This window comes from Pseudorca crassidens, chromosome 5 (assembly GCF_039906515.1).
Source record: "Pseudorca crassidens isolate mPseCra1 chromosome 5, mPseCra1.hap1, whole genome shotgun sequence".
Taxonomy (NCBI): domain Eukaryota; kingdom Metazoa; phylum Chordata; class Mammalia; order Artiodactyla; family Delphinidae; genus Pseudorca; species Pseudorca crassidens.
The window spans coordinates 7,164,169-7,181,048 of record NC_090300.1 but is presented as its reverse complement, the minus strand read 5'-3'; the positions used below and the strand labels follow the sequence as shown (position 1 = coordinate 7,181,048).

General features: G+C 43.5%; 1 pseudogene; it reads right to left on the bottom strand.

The window, feature by feature from the left end:
* Positions 1 to 6,954: 6,954 nt before the first annotated feature.
* On the bottom strand, positions 6,955 to 16,578 carry LOC137225575 (S-phase kinase-associated protein 1 pseudogene; annotated as a pseudogene).
* Positions 16,579 to 16,880: the final 302 nt, after the last annotated feature.

Below are 16,880 nucleotides of genomic sequence, written 5' to 3'. Positions count from 1 at the left end.
TAAATACCTTAGTTTCTCCATCTTATTCAAAGCAATAATCTGCTTCAAATGTCAGAAAATGGGGAAGAAGATCCTTCTCTTTCTCCATTTTCCCAACCTCCTTCCCCACCCCCACTGATATACACTAGCTAGGGAGTGCCTCTGTTTCCAGGGGTGGGGTGATACTTTCCTCTCCTTTCCCCATCCACAGCCTCCACTCCTGCCCCGCCTTCCCAGACTCAAGTGCACATCTGCCACAAACCAAATTAGTGAGACACCTGCCCATAGTAATGGGTTTGCAAGTTAATTTTGCTGTCATTGGTTGGTGCCTGCTTTGTCTAGGCCCTGTGCTTAATATGAGATGAAACACCTGATCTGGGTTTAATGATTGCCCCATTTCATCCAACTGGGTTAAGCTGCCATGGAATGCATTGTATTTCTGGCTTCTTACTTCAAGCCAGAATGATATTCTAAAAGGTTGATGAAATATACTTGGAAGAGAATTAATTGCTGGTTTAGGGGAGATTATGGCAAATTAATAAAAGGAGACAAAGGAGAGGAGAGGACACTGATTTCAATTTGACTTAGACAAGGGATAGAAAAAACATATTTTGAACCTTGAGTAAGTTTGCTTACAATATTTAATGTTGTTTTTATAGTAATTATTTTCTTGAGTTTTATTTCCTAGAAGTTGAATGGTGGATTGAATGATGTATTATGAATCAATAAATTGTAAACTGGGTATTGTTTGGACAGTTGATACTTAAGAAGCTGGTTTTTGTTGTTTTACATTTTGTCTGAAGCACAGTTTTACAACTGAATAAGATACCTGTGGGGATTGGTGGAAAAATATTTGCAAAGGGTTTTGTCCTTAGAGCAAAGCGTTTTATTGGTGGAGGGATTAGCATTAATGTTTCTTTGTGTGACATTTTCGTTTGGACCTGTTATCTTAATATTGACCTCAGAATCCACCATGCTAGAATCTCCAGTAGCTTTTACATTAGGTATATTGAGCTTAATGAACTTCGAACAAGCCAGGCAGCATTCAGAGGAGGCTGTACATCTTGGCTCTTTGGAATCTGGGCAGCCCTGAGCACACCCATTCAAAGAATTTCCAGCCTGCAATGACATTTTTCGTGCCACACTTTGAGCTCCAAAGTACAGTGGCACATGGGTGGACTTCGGAATTAACACATCTGGGTTCAGGTGCTAGTTCTGCCACTTACTAGCTGTGGGATCTTAGAGGTTTACTTAACCTCTTTGAGCCTTGGTTTACTCATTTGCAATAAAGGGATAATAATGGCAACCTTGAAGCCTTGTTTTAAAGATTAGAATTAGTGAAAATCAAGCTTTTCTTATGATGCCAGGCACAGAGTCAGTGCTAAATATATGGTAGAAGTTGTTAGGATTATCTCTATCTCCTATTTCTCTACAATTTTTTTTTTTTTTTTTTTTTTTGCTGTATGCGGGCCTCTCACTTTTGTGGCCTCTCCCGTTGCGGAGCACAGGCTCTGGACGCGCAGGCTCAGTGGCCATGGCTCACGGGCCTAGCTGCTCCGCGACATGTGGGATCTTCCTGGACCGGGGCACGAACCCATGTCCCCTGCATCGGCAGGCGGACTCTCAACCACTGCGCCACCAGGGAAGCCCTACAATTTTTTTTTAATGTTTAAATGTAGTGTCTCTAAAAGGCACAAACACTGTAAGGACCAGAATCTAGGTGCACAGCTGGCACAGAATGAATAATTGTTGAATTAATTGGATGAGCTCCTTCCATTTTCAGGTGATCGCTAACATCCCATCTAATACCAATTTCTTTTTAAAAAATTTTATTGAAGTATAGTTGATATACAATGTTGTGTTAGCTTCAGGTGTACAGCAAAGTGAATCAGTTATATCTATACATATATCCACTCTTTTTCAGATTCGTTTCCCATATAGGTCATTACAGGGTACTGAGTAGAGTGCCCCGTGTTACACAGTAGGTCCTTATTAGTTATCTATTTTATATATAGTAGTGAGTATGTGTCAATTTCAATCTCCCAATTTATCCCACCCCCCCTTAGCCCCTGGTAACCATAAGTTTGTTTTCTATGTCTGTGACTCGATTTCTGTTTTGTAGATAGGTTCATTTTAGTGTCAGTGTCTTTGAGTCTATGAACAACCCTTATGGACAAGTGGTGTCACCGCTGGGAGCGGGAGTGTTGTGTGTGCAGCCACGTTTATGAGTAAAGATCTGCCTGCAAGTGTCTAGGGGAGAGGAGGTGGGCAGCGTGGACAGGGTGAGGTGGTCTTTCAGGAGAGTGGCTCACCCTGGGCACCCCTCTCTGTGGCTCTGACACTGTCCCTCTGAGCAGGGCCTGAGGAGCTGCTGGGAGAGGCCGTGGAAGGCATCTTGAAGGCACTTCTGCCTCTGAACAGAAAATGTGTTTCACAGAGTGGGTAGATTTGTTCTTTTTTTGTTGTTAACTGAAGTATAGTTGACTTACAGTATTATATTAGTTTCAGCAGAGTGATTTGATATTTTTATGTATTATGCCCCATACAGAGTTATTATTGAGTATTTTCTCCGTGCTGTACATTATATCCTCGTGACTTATTTATTTTACAACTGGCAGCTTGTACCTCTCAATCCCCTCAACTATTTCACCCATCCCCCCACCCCTTCCCCCAGCAACTACTAGTTCACTGTATCTATGGATATGTCTCTGTTTTGTTGTATTTCTTTTGTTTTTTAGGTTCTACATATAAGTGAAAACATACAGTATTTGTCTTTCTCTTTCTGACTTATTTCACTTAGCATAATACCCTCTAGGTTCATCCATGTTGTCACAAATGGCAAGATTTCATATATATGTATATAACGTATCTTCTTTATCCATTTATCTATTGATGGACGCTTAGGTTACTTCCATATCTTGACTATTGTAAATAATGCTGCAGTGTATATATATAAGGTGTATATATATTTTCAAATTAGTGTTTTCATTTTCTTTATAAATACCCAAAAGTAGAAATGCTGGATCGTATGGTGGTTCTATTTTTAATTTTTTGAGGAACCTCCATACTGTTTTCCATACTGGCTGCATTCAATTTACATTCCCACCAACAGTGCAGGAGGGCTCCCTTTTCTCCATATCCTCACCAGCACTTGTTATTTGTAGTCTTTGTGTGTGTGTGTTTTATTTTTTTAACATCTTTATTGGAGTATAATTGCTTTACAGTGGTGTGTTAGTTTCTGCTTTATAACAAAGTGAATCAGCTATGCGTATACATATATCCCCATATCTCCTCCCTCTTGCGTCTCCTTCCCATTCTCCCTATTCCACCCCTCTAGGCGGTCACAAAGCACTGAGCTAATCTCCCTGTGCTGTATTTGCAGTCTTTTTGATGATGGCCATTCTAACAGGTGTGAGGTGATATCTCATTATGGTTTTGATTTGCGTCTCTCTGACGATTAGTGATGTTGAGTGTCTTTCATGTGCCTGTTGGCTATTCATATGTCTTCTTTGGAAAAATGGCTATTCAGATCCTCTGCCCATTTTTTAATCGAGTTTTTTTTTTAAATTAATTTATTTAATTTATTTTTGGCTGCATTGGGTCTTGTTGCTGTGTGCGCGGGCTTTCTCTAGTAGTGGGGAGTGGGGGCTACTCTTCATTGTGGAGAACGGGCTCTAGGCACGTGGGCTTCAGTAGTTGTGGCACATGGGCTCAGTAGTTGTGGCTCGTGGGCTGTAGAGCTCAGGCTCAATAGTTGTGGTGCACGGGCTTAGTTGCTCCGTGGCATGGGGGATCTTCCTGCACCAGGGCTCGAACCCATGTCCCCTGCATTGGCAGGCAGATTCTTAACCACTGCGCCACCAGGGAAGCCTCCCCTTTTTAAAAATAAATTTATTTATTTATTTTTGGCTGCATTGGGTCTTCGTCGCTGTGCGTGGGATTTCTCTAGTTGCAGAGAGCAGGAACTGCTGTTTGTCGTGGTGCGTGGGCTTCTCACTGCGGTGGCTTCTCTTGTTGCGGAGCACAGGCTCTTGGCACGTGGCCACAGTAGTTGTGGCTCACGGGCTCTAGAGCACAGGCTCAGTAGTTGTGGCGCACAGGCTTAGTTGCTCTGTGGCATGTGGGATCTTCCTGGACCAGGGCTCTAACCCATTTCCCCTGCATTGACAGGTGGATTCTTAACCACTGCGCCCCCAGGGAAGCCCCGAGTTGTTGTTTTTTTGTTGTTGAGTTGTCTGGGTTCTTGTATATTTTTGGATATTAACCCCTTATTGAATATATATTTTGCAAATATTTTCACCCATTCAGTAGGTTGCCTTTTCATTTTGTTGATAGTTTCCTTTGTTATACAAAAGATTTTTAGTTTGATGTAGTCCCATTTGTTTATTTTTGTTTCCCTTGCCTGAGGAGACAGATCCAAAAAAATATTGCTTAAGCTGAATCAAAGAGCATGCTGCCTATGTTTTCATCTAAAAGTTTTACTGTTTCAGGTCTTACATTTAAGTCTTTAATTGCTTTTGAGTTTATTTTTGTATGTGGTGTCGGCAGGCAGTCCAGTTTCATTCTTTTATATGTAGTTGTCCAGTTTTCCCACACCATTTATTGAAGAGGCTGTCTTTCCCCCATTGTATATTCTTGCCTCCTTTGTCATAGATTCATTGACCAAATAAACGTGGGTTTATTTCTGTGCTCTCTGTTCCATTCCATTGATCTGTGTGTCTGTGTTTGTGCCAGTACCATACTGTTTTGATTACTGTAGCTTTGTAGTATAGTCTGAAGTCAGGGGGCATGATACCTCCAGCTCTCTCCTTTCTCAAGATTGCCTTGGCTATTCAGAGTGTATTTTTCATTTCAGTTGTTGTATTTTTCAGCTCTGATTGGTTCTTTTTAATATTTTCTAACACTTTGTTGAAGTTTTCACTGTGTTGCTGTATTCTTCTGCTGGGTTTGGTGAGCATTTTTTTTTTTTTTTTTTTTTTGTGGTACGTGGGCCTCTCACTGTTGTGGCCTCTCCCGTTGTGGAGCACAGGCTCCGGACGCACAGGCTCAGCAGCCATGGCTCACAGGCCCAGCTGCTCCACGGCATGTGGGATCTTCCCGGACCGGGGCATGAACCTGTGTCCCCTTCATCGGCAGGCGGTCTCTCAACCACTGCGCCACCAGGGAAGCCCTGGTGAGCATTTTTATTACTGTTGCTTTGAACTCTTTATCAGATAAATTATTTACAACCATTTCATTAGGATTTTCTCCTGGGGTTTTATTTTGTTCTTTCATTTGGAACAAATTACTTTTTTTTTTAAAATTTTTATTGGAGTATAGTTGATTTACAACGTTGTCTTAGTGTCAGGTGTATAGCAAAGTGAATCAGTTATACATATGTCCACTTTTTTTAGATTCTTTTCCCATATAGGCCATTACAGAGTGTTGAGTAGAGTTCCCTGTGCTATTCAGTAGGTCCTTATTAGTTATCTATTTTATATATAGTAGTGTGTATATGTCAATCCCAGTCTTGCAGTTTATCCCTCCCACCCCCCCATCCCTTGGTAACCATGTTTGTTTCTACATCTGTGACTCTACTTCTGGAACAAATTACTTTGTTATCTCATTTTGCCTGGTTTTCTGTGTCTGTTTCTATAAGGTAGGTGAAACAGTTACCTCTCCTCGTCTTGAAGGCATGGCCTTGAGTAGGCACGTCCCTATGCAGACCGTGTGCGCCTGCAGCTTTGGTGGGAGGGCTGGATCTGGAGCTGGGTGTGTGCTGGGGTTTCTCCCAAGGCAGGCGGGGGGGGGGGCTGCTGCCTTGTCAGGAGGGCTGGAGCTTGATCTGGGCATGGGTTGGGGGCTTCTGAGGCAGTCTTGGCAGGATGGCTAAAGCTCCAGGCTCTTTTTAACCTGCTGCTTTGTGCCGATGAGCTTGTGTGTGACCCTTTTAACCCCTTTAAGAGTGGAGTCTTGGTTTCCTACAGCCCTCAGGCTCTCCTGGATGTAAACCCTGCTGGTTTTCAAAGCCAGTTATGGGGGTTCGTCTTCCCTGTGCTGCACCCTGGGCCTGGAGTGCCCAGTGTGGAGCCCAAACCCCTCATCCTTAGGGGGGACCTCTGAGTTTGTGATATCCCCTCCTATTTGTGGATTGCTGCTCTGGGGGTGTGGGTCCTGACTAGATTATGTCTCCGCCCCTCCTTCCTGTCTCAGTATGGTTTATTCTTAATATCCCTATAAGGGCTGTCCCGCTAGTCTTCAGGTCGTTCTCAGGGAGACTTGTTCTACATGTAGCTGTGGTTTTGGTGTGCCCACGGGAGGAGATGTGCTCAGGATCTTCATATGTATTATAATTAATTTTATGCCAATAAATTCGAAATGTTTACATTACTAAAATAAAACTTACCAAAACTAATCGAACAAGAACTAAAACCCCTATAAACCTTTTTTTTTGTTTAAAGAACTTCTTGTGAAGAAATATCAGGCCCCAAAACTTTTTTGACAAATTCTTTTACATTTCAAGGAATAGATCCTTGAAATTTTACACAAAATCTTCCAGAAAGAAGAAAAAGAGGGAATTCTCCACAACTCATTTTTAGAGACTGGCATAACCTTTGTTTTTAATTTTTTTTGCAAGTTGTCTTATTTACAATGTCAACTTTCAAAAGTCACTAAAGTTAACTGGACAATAAACTAGGCAGAAATTGCTTTACAAAAAGAGGGAAAGCCCAAAATGCCACTTTCTATAGAGAATCAACAGTTCAGTTTTATTCAGAGCAAAGAAAAAAGAAACTTTTGATCATACTAGAAGAAACTCAGCCATAGGTTTGGAATCTGTACTGAAACTACACATGCAATGAGGACAATATTCCACTAATAAAATTGATTTGCTGCTGCATTTGTCAACTGTTTTTCTAATATTAACAATTATAAACAGAGCACTGCAACTAGTATTTGGAACAATTCTTACAGTGTTACAGCGTCAGGCACAAAATTTCACTTCTCCTCACATCACTGGTTCTCTTTGGGTACCTGGGCTTCCTCTTCTTCCGTAAAATCATTTTTGATATTGAATGTCTTTCGAATCTCCTCAGGAGTTTTCCTCTTGATCATAATGGCAACCGTCTTGCAGATAACATCAAGCAAACCTTTGATGTCTAAGTAGTTTGCAGCCAGGATCAGCTCAAAAAGTGTTCCTTGGTCAACTTTCAGGAATTCTTGATTCCAAACAGGGATATCATCTGTTCACTTTTCTTTGTCCTCACCATCCTCAGGAGGAGGCGGATCATCCTTGTGGTGGGTGCACCACTGAAAGACCTTGTTAATATTGCTGCATTAACATTTGGCAAAGGGACTGGGTCATCATCTCCTTCATCATCCATTCCCAAATCTTCCAACATGGTCTTGATAGTCACAGACTGTTTGGCAATTTCAGCATCAACTTGCGAATATCTCTCCATTAGAGCTCTGCAACTTAATTGAAGGCGTGGTGTTAGGTCTCAAGGAGACTGTGGGCTGGAGGCTGATGAGAGCAGGGCGGTGTCTGCAAACAGAAAAACAGAAAGGCGGAGAACAAGGCCAACACCTGTTCTGTTTCATTCTTGACATGATTTATCTGTGGTGCTTTTTTATCTGTGCCTGCTTTCTTCTTGGCTAGGGTTGACAGACATTTGACAATTTTAGTATCTTTCCAAAGGACTGATTTTTAGGTTTGTTGATTCTGTCTCTTTATATATCCTTATTTTATTTTATTATTATTTTTTAGAGCATAGTTGCTTTACAGTGTTGCGTTAGTTTCAGGTGTACAGCAAAGTGAATCAGTTATACATGTACATATATCCCCTCTTTTTTGGATTCTTTTCCCATATAGGTCATTACAGAGTATTGGGTAGAGTTCCCTGTGCTATACAGTAGGTCCTTATTAGTTATCTATTTTATATATAGTAGTGTGTATATGTCAATCCCAATCTCCCAATTTATATAGATAGATCTATATGGATATAGAACAAAGTGGAAAAATCATGTATCATTACCTTTATATTATGTATACATATTGTATAAGATATATGTTCCCTTTTATCTCATTCCATTTTCCCCCTGTTTAGAAGTTTTATGTTTTATGTATATTATTTTGGTCATAACCATTTATATTTTAACATGCCTATTTAACAAAGTCTAAAGTTTGTATATATTTTTGCCTTCTTCCTGACAATACATTGATCATAGAATATTATAATTCTCATCATCCTCTCTCAGTTTATATGTTATTCTTTTTCAGCATTCTAGTTCTGTCCTGCCTTCTCTCTCATTATCCATTATTACTGTTGTTTTAAACAGTTCGTATTTGTTTAGATTTCCTCACATGTTTACTAACATCTTTGACCACTATCTTTCTTGAGTCTTAGATCTTTGATCAGGGATATGTTTCCTTAGGCCTGAAGTACATCCTTTAGAATTTTCTTTACCAAAGGACTATTGGTGGTAAACTCCTTCAGTTTTTGACCTAAATTCTTTCAAGAAACTGACTTTAATTCTTCCTTGTTCTTGAAAGAAGTTTCTTTGGGTATAAAAATCTAGGCTGGCATTTATTTTCTTCATGCACATTAAATACATTGTTTCACTGTCAGCTTTCATTTTTGCTTCTCTGAGTTCAACTATAATTGCCATTCCTAAGTTGATGATATTTTTTTCTCCCTTTTTATGATCTTCTCTTTTTCTTTGGTGTTCGGAAGCTTCACTGCTTTGTCTCAGTGAGAATTTCTAAAAAACCCCTTGATGTGACGATTGCTGTCTTTCACCAATTCTGTAAATAGTGCTTCCACTCACTGCCTCTATTGTTTCCACCTGAAACTGCAAGTGGACGTAAGTTGGACCCTTTTGTATCCTCTATGCCTTCAGACCTCTATTTTATATTTGTCTCTCTTTGTCTCTGTGAGGTGCATCCTGGTGCATATTTTCAAAGTTGTCATTTTCCTTAAACATGTAAAACATTGTTATTTTTCATTTTGTATTGTAGGGTTCCAGTATCTGAAGTCTTTGTGGGATTGACTATATGGTTTGTTGTTTTTCCTGGCTCTCACTTGTGGTATGTTGTTTCTCCATGTTTAGTACTTTTATACTGTGAGCTGTTTGTTTTCCTTGGAACTTTATCTATGAGAATTTTTTGAGGTCTGGGATGATGCTGTTACTCCAGTGAGGGTTTGTGTTTGCTTCTGCCATTTACCTTGGCGTATAGCTACCCCAGGGCTGACTTTATTATTTTTATTTATTTACTTTTTAATTAATTAATTTTTATTTATTTATTTTGGCTGCATTGGGTCTTTGTTGCTGCACGCGGGCTTTCTCTAGTTGTGGAGAGTGGGGGCTACTCTTCGTTGCGGTACACAGGCTTCTCATTGTGGTGGCTTCTCTTGTGAAGCACGGGCTCTAGGTGCGCAGGCTTCAGTAGTTGTGGCACATGGGCTCAGTAGTTGTGGCTTGTGGGCTCTAGAGCACAGGCTCAGTAGTTGTGGCGAACGGACTTAGTTGCCCCCTGGCATGTGGGATCTTCCCGGACCAGGGCTCAAACCCGTGTCCCCTGCATTGGCAGGCGGATTCTTAACCACTGTGCCACCAGAGAAGTCCCGCCAGGGGTAACTTTAAATTAAATTCTGTACTTGAGGTGTGTGTGTGAGTGTGTGTGTGTTTATCACATAATTAGTGTGTATTTGGACCACAAACCTATGTGAGAGCTGGTTTGTGGTAGTGAATTTTTTTAAGAAATCTAAAAAATCCTAGGCAGCGCTAAGGATGAAAGAGGCAAGTTTATGTTATTCTCTTTGTGTGTTTCCACTGAAGAGTATAGTTAGACTCCTTACTTGGGTGGCCCTAGAGTTTTCCTCTCTTGTCGGCATCCCTATAGCTTTGAGCACCAAGGCTTTCTTTCCATTTAGGCCATTGCTTCAATTGAAACGTTTATTACCTTTTTCTGGCACTACTGTAATAGCTGCTTTGTTTCTTGGTCCAAGGATTTCCCCCTCTCTCTCATTTTTAAGCTGCTGTCAGAGTGATCTTTTTAAAAAATCAAAAGGATAATCTGATTGTCATACAGACAGAGAAAAAACATCCGACGTGAAAAGAATTTCACAACTGTCCGTAGGCTGCAGTTGGACTCTCCCCTCAGCCACAGCAGACTCTCCAGCCACTCCCCTACCCTGTGCGTTCTGTACTTAAGCTGCTCTAGATTCTTCATCATTTTCTGAATAATCTTCAGCATCTTCTTGCCTTTGCACATGCTGGGATCCCACCTGTGGCACCTCTGAACCTCACAACTGGGACCAGGGCAAGGCAAGTGAGTGTCTGGGCTGCAGAATTTAAGGAGACACTCGCTGTCAGGCTCGTACAGGTGCTGTCTTGCTTCTGCCGAATGAACTGCCTAATGAAGTTGTCAAAGTCAAACTCATGTGTTACCTGTTTACCTTCCTACAGAAGGAAAGTAGCCTGTGCTAAATACCATTATCCTGGGAGGACAGGAACCATGTCTGTTAGGTATTGTTTCACCAGCGTCTGGAGCAGTACCCAGTACAGAGCAGGTGCTCAGTAAATACTTGGTGAATGAATGAATGAATGAATAAGTAGATTCTGAGTTTCTTGATGGCAGAGAATAAGTCATGTTCCTCTGTTCCCTGCTGTCTTATAATTCATTCATTCTGGATCCTTGAAAGATGTTTGTTTGTTAGTTGCACAAGTGGAAGGAGGAGGCTCTGTTTAGTCCTATCCAGGCCTGGCAGCTTTCTGGGTGAACCTCAGTCCTGTGACTCATCTGTTGTCTGCTTGCTTACAGCTCCTTCCTCTTGACGTTTTATGGAGGGCGTAGATGCAGGTGGGTGAGGCTTTCGGAGCTGGCTGGCCATCAAATCACTGGGAAGATTTTAGGGTACACATGAATTCTTGAACCCCTTTCCCAGAGTCTCTTTTTCCATTTTTCTGAGGCAAAATCCAGGAGTCTGCACTTTTACAAAATCACTATGTGGTTCTGGTAATCAGTCAAGTGTGGGCAGCAGGACACCACAGCACCGACTGTCTAATTTTAATTTTCCAAATATTCGCGTGCATTTAAAAAAATAGTGATTGCCACAACGATTTCAGAATCCTGTATGTTTTAAAAATACTTACACATCTGCAAAACGTTTCTTAAACATGCCACGAGATACCCTTAGGGCACGGAGTAGAAGAAGGCATGGCCACGGACATGATGTTCCTCCTGTTCAAATTTGACCTCTGTTTATTATCCATCTTCAGGAAGATCCTCATGCCATCCCAGATGACACCGTGCTAAATGGATGGACTGGAATGTGTTGTGACAGTGGAGAAAGCAGAAAGGAGGAAAAAGGTGGAATGTAAAATAATTCCAGTTTCTACAGAAAATAACTTCCTCATCAGAGAAGGAATTCCATAAATAATTGAGAAAGCTGATGGAACACTTAAAATAGCTGAAGGAAAAACACACACATTCAATGTGAGCCTCGACCCTGCAGTGATGGTTAGATCTGAGAAGTACGTTGCAGGCGTTTGGGAGTAATGGGTGTCATGGAGGCGTCATATTCAAAGCCGTTAAAAATAATCCGCTCCCTGAGAAATAAACACCTAGCCTAAGCCTTTAGGAATTCTCAGTGAGGGACAGAAATAGCTCCTGTAGTTCCCACTGCTCTTTAATTTCTACTCCTACTATTTCATTATTCATCATTTCTGTGCAGTTTGCTTCGTCTATTTATTTAAAATGCGATTCCAGACGACAGGCAGCAGTCCCAGTGTTCTGTGTCTTGCATAGCCCTTTCCACCCCGGGAAACAGAAATTATATAACTTGTTTTCACTTGTGCAGACGGGGGAGGATTCACATGTTTGGTTTGGTGAGCTTCCAGGAAATAATTTTAAGTGTTTATCTAAAGTTTATTCAGACTGTCTTGATCTAGAAGTTAGACAGGAAACCTAGCAGAGAACTGAAAGAAACCAGGCTCTGAAGAGGGGGAACTCTTAAGTGTAGCCAGATGGGTTGAACTGTGACACCCTGGGGTATTCACACCATGGAAAGCTGGAGGCTCGATTCTAGGGCTTATGGGATTTAGAAGCTGCGTCAGTATTCTTTTTTTTTTCCTCTTCTGTTGCGGAGTACAGGCTCCGGACCGCAGGCTCAGCAGCCATGGCTCACGGGCCCAGCCGCTCCGTGGCATGTGGGATCTTCCCGGACCAGGGCATGAACCCGTGTCCCCTGCATCGGCAGGCAGACCCTCAACCACTGCGCCACCAGGGAAGCCCAGTATTAATATTTGCTAGCACTTCCTGTTGCTCGTTGTTCTGGTTGCTGTTGCTATATAATAACCTGCCCTAACACTTCATAGACTGGTATAAACTGGTGTAAACTTTCACTTCGCTCATGATTTTGTGGGTGAGGAATCTGGAAAGGGCTCAGCTGCGTGGCTCTTGCGGAGGTTGCAGTCAGATGCTTGTCGTCTGCAGGATTTACTGGGCTAGGTGTCCACGCAGGCTCCGTTACGTGGCTGACGTCTGGCTGTCCACTGGGAGCACCAAGAGCTGCGCCGGGTTGTTCCCTGGAGCGTCTACGTGTGGACTCTCCAGCATGATGAGCTGGGTTAGTCAGACTCCCTGCATGGGAGCCCCCGAGGGGAGGCAGAACCTGGATGGCCTTCCCTGACCTAGCCACGGAGGGCACTTGCATGGCACTTTGGTGGCCGAAGTGGCCACAAGTCCACAGACTCAATGGGAGAAGACATGTCCTTCACCTCTTCACAGGAGGAGTGGGAAGGAATTTGTGTCCATTAAAAAAATTCACACTCACATCAGAACCAGACATTACATAAAATATTGGGTTGGCCAAAAAGTTCGTTTGGGTTTTTCTGTAAAATCTTGGGAAAAACACGAACGAACTTCTTAGCCAGCCCAATATATAGCTTACTTAATCCTCACAAAACCCTATGAGGTAGGTACTATTATTGTTCATGTTTTACAGATAGGAAATCGAGGTTCAGAGAGGTTAAGTCATTTGCCCTAGGTTGCACAGCTAGTAAGAGGTTGAGTGGTACATGAACCTAAAACTGTCTGTCTCCAAACGTTTACTGTCTGTGTTGAGTTGCACAGTGTTTTAAAGGCTCAAATGTTGTCTCAGATCTCAATCATTGCAGCTATTCTAGGCGACTGGATAATTCCATCGAGTCTAGAATGCCAACACATGAAGTGCCGGTTTGGGTATCTTGTCAGTCCATTTGAAGCAAGGAGCATTCATTTGAGGATGTGGTCCTTTGCCCCGAGGTAGAGAGCTGCTCAGTCCCTTATCCAGAGATGGAATCTGGCCTCTATCACTCAAGTAGCCCAAGACAAAAGTAGGATCTTGTGTGATACGAGGGGAGGGGAGAGGAGGTTACAGTGGCTTCCCTGAGGTGGGTGGGTACATGTGAAGCAGATGTGGTAATTATAGGGGAGGATTCTGCAGCAGGGGTGTCAGCTGGGCATTGGCCTGTCCTATGTGAACTATGCCAAGTGCCCGTGTGGACACGTGGACAGATAGAACCACAAAGCATTGTTCGGGGGCCTGCCTGCCTGAGAGCAGAGGGCCCAGAGACAGGCAGGCCCAGGCTGAGAGGGGACGAGAACAGAGCTTGACAGTCAGTGAGAAGACCCCAGGGTAGGGCCCTACAGAGCGCCTGCTTCAGGAGGCACACAGCTATGATTATCCTCCTGTTTGTGGGTTGCCTGCCCCAGGGTGTGGGGTCTTTGCTGGAGGGCAAAGACCTTGGGCGGTAATTCTCCTTTTCTTCCTCAATCTTTTCCTCGCTTCTAATATTTAATAAATATTTGTGGATAGCATCCTGGGCCCCTGGAAACAGAGTGACAAGCGAGTTAGACATCTTTGCCCACATGGAGCTTACAATCCAGGTGGGGGAGCAGAGCCATGAGATTAATAATTACACACGTAATACCTGATGACCAAGTGATAAGTTCTGACAGACTTCTGACTGCCCCCTCCCCATCCACTCTGCTCCTTTTAGCAGTGCAGTCCCCTAGAATAGTAGCAGGGTATGTGGCTATAAACTATCGATACATTTCCCAGCCTCCCACGCAGCTAGGAGTGGTCGTGTGAGTCGGTTCAGGCTAATAAAAGTGATGGGTGTCACTTCCATGTCCTGTCCTTAAAATGAAGACTAGTTGCCCTATATCTTTCCCCCGCTCCTTCCCACTAGCAGGTAAATGGTAGCAATTTGAGCAGATACCTTGGACCTAGAGATGGACGTTTTCCATGGAGGATGGTCTTGCCAGTTTTGGTCCCCTATTGTTATAATGACAGATTAGCTTTTACCCTAAACGAATACCACAGTAGTTGTAGGAAAAAGTATAGTGTGAAACAACAGTGAGATACCCCTACACGCCTATTAGAATGGCCAAAATCCAGAACACTGACAACACCAAGTGCTGGCGAGGATGAGAAGCAACGGGAACCCTCATCACGGCCGGTGGGAATGCAACACGGCGCAGCCACTTTGCGTGACACTTTGGCAGTTTCTTTGGTTACAAAACCAAACGTACTCTTACCGTATGATCCAACAATGGTGCTCCTTGGTGTCTACCCAAAGGAGTTAAAAACTTATGACACTCCTTGGCATTTATACAAAGGAGTTGAAAACTTATGTCCATGCATAAACCTGCACATGAATGTTTATAGCAGCTTTATTTATAGTTGCCCAAACTTGGAAGCAACCAAGATACCCTTCCAGGGGTGAATGGATACATGAACTGTGGTTCATCCAGACAATGGAGTATTATTCATTGCTGAAAAGAAACAAGTTATCAGGCCAGGAAAAGACACGGAAGAAACTTAAATGCATGTTACTAAGGGAGAGAAGCCAATAGGAAAAGGCTACGTGCTACATGATTCCCACTGTATGACACTCTGGAAAAGGCAGAACTATGGAGACAGCAAAAAGATCAGTGGTTGCCCAGGGTTGGAGGGGTGGGGAGAGATGAACAGGTGGAACACGGGATTTTTAGGGCGGCAGAACTGCTCTGTATGACGCTATAATGGTGGATACATGTCATTATACATCTGTCCAGATCCATAGAATGTACAACACCCAGAGTGATCTGTAATGTCAATTTGGACCTTGGGTGATAATGGTGTGTTTGTGTACGTTCGTCACTTGTAACAAATGTGTCACTTTGGTGAGGGTTGTTGATAATAGGGAGGTGATTTGGTGGGAAGGGGCAGAAGGTATTATATGGGAAATCTGTACCTTCTCAGTTTTGCTGTGAACCTAAAACTGCTCTAAAAAAAAAGGGCAGTGTGCTATGTGGCCAAATGGCTAGTGAGGCTACCTGATGAAGGGTTAGTCAGGATGAGCAGTTTCTGTCCTCTGACGGAAACAAATGAAGAGTTGACAAAATAACTGTCTGTGGTTGTTCCTTTTACTGCTTGCTTTGAAGATGGTCTCTGGGCTAACGCCCTTTCTTGCAGACCGAAGAAAAACCTGGATTAGGGTTGCTTTCCAAAACAGCCCAAAAACCCCACGGGGGGCCCAGTTAGATTTGAATTTCAGACAGACAGTGAATACTTGTTCCATGCGATATTTGGGACATACTTATACTAAATTTTTTTTCTTTTGTTTACCTGAGTTCAAATTTAACTGGGCCTCGTGTTATTTTTATTTGCCGAGTCTGACAACTTCAGCCTGGACTCAAGTCCCTGTCGGACCCAAGGAGCTCAATCCTTTCTTCTTAAGGTTTATTTGTCTTTGTATCCACAATGCCTGGCACGTAGTAGGAACCTGATAAATGATCAATTTAGCCTCTGAGATGAACAGTGATAAATCACTAAGAATCGTCTGAAATGTGAAACCCATAGGGGGTCAAAACTGTGCATCCTTTCAATGGTCTTAATTTGCCGTGACCAAAAATACTTAGAGTTTTGGTCTGTCCACACATTGTCGGAGATTATCTGTCCGTTTAGATGATCTTTAAAAAATGGATTAAGAGGAGTGGCCAACACAGCACAGCAGCTCACTTCCTCCTGTGGGCGCACAGCTATTGACAGAGCAACTGTTGATGAGAAAGACTGGAAGAGCAGCTGAAAAGATCCTCTCCCCCTAAAGATACAAAGAAGGAACCGCAACGAGACAGGTAGGAGGGCTGGAGACATGACATAGTCAAGACCCACACCCTTGGGCAGGTGACCCACAAACGGGAGGATAATTATAATCGTGGAGGTTCTCCCCAAGGAGTGAGGGGTCTGAGCCCCACATTGGGCTCCACAGCCCGAGGATCCTGCACCAGGAAGATGAGCCCCCAGAACGTTTGGCTTTAAGGCCAGCGGGATTTACTTCTGGGAGAGCCAGAGCACTGTGGGAAACAGAGACTCCACTCTTAAAGGGCACACACAAAATCTCACACACTCCGGGACCCAGGGCAGAAGCAATAATTTGAAAGGAGCCTGGGTCAGACCCACATGCTGATCTTGGAGAACCTCTTGGAGGGTCAGGAGGCATCTGGGACTCCCCCTGGGGACACAGATACTGGAGGCAGCCATCTGGGGGAGCTCGTTCTACTACGTGGACACTGGTGCTGGCAGGCGCCATTGTGGAATCCTCCCTCCAGCTCATTAACACCGGGGCCCGGACCTGATCACCAACCTGCCAGCACCGGTACTGGGACACCTCCTGGGTGGGTAGGGACACAGACCCACCCACCAGCAGGCCTGCTGCCTTAAGATCCACTGAGCCCACAGCTGCCCCAGGACCTGGCCCTGTCCACCAGAGGGCCAAGGACCTGGCCTCGTCCACCAGTGCACCAGTACTAGCCCTGGGACCACCTGAGCCTTGGCCACCAGTGGGCTGACACCAGCTCTGGGACTGCTGGGCCCTGCAGCCAGAGACCCCAG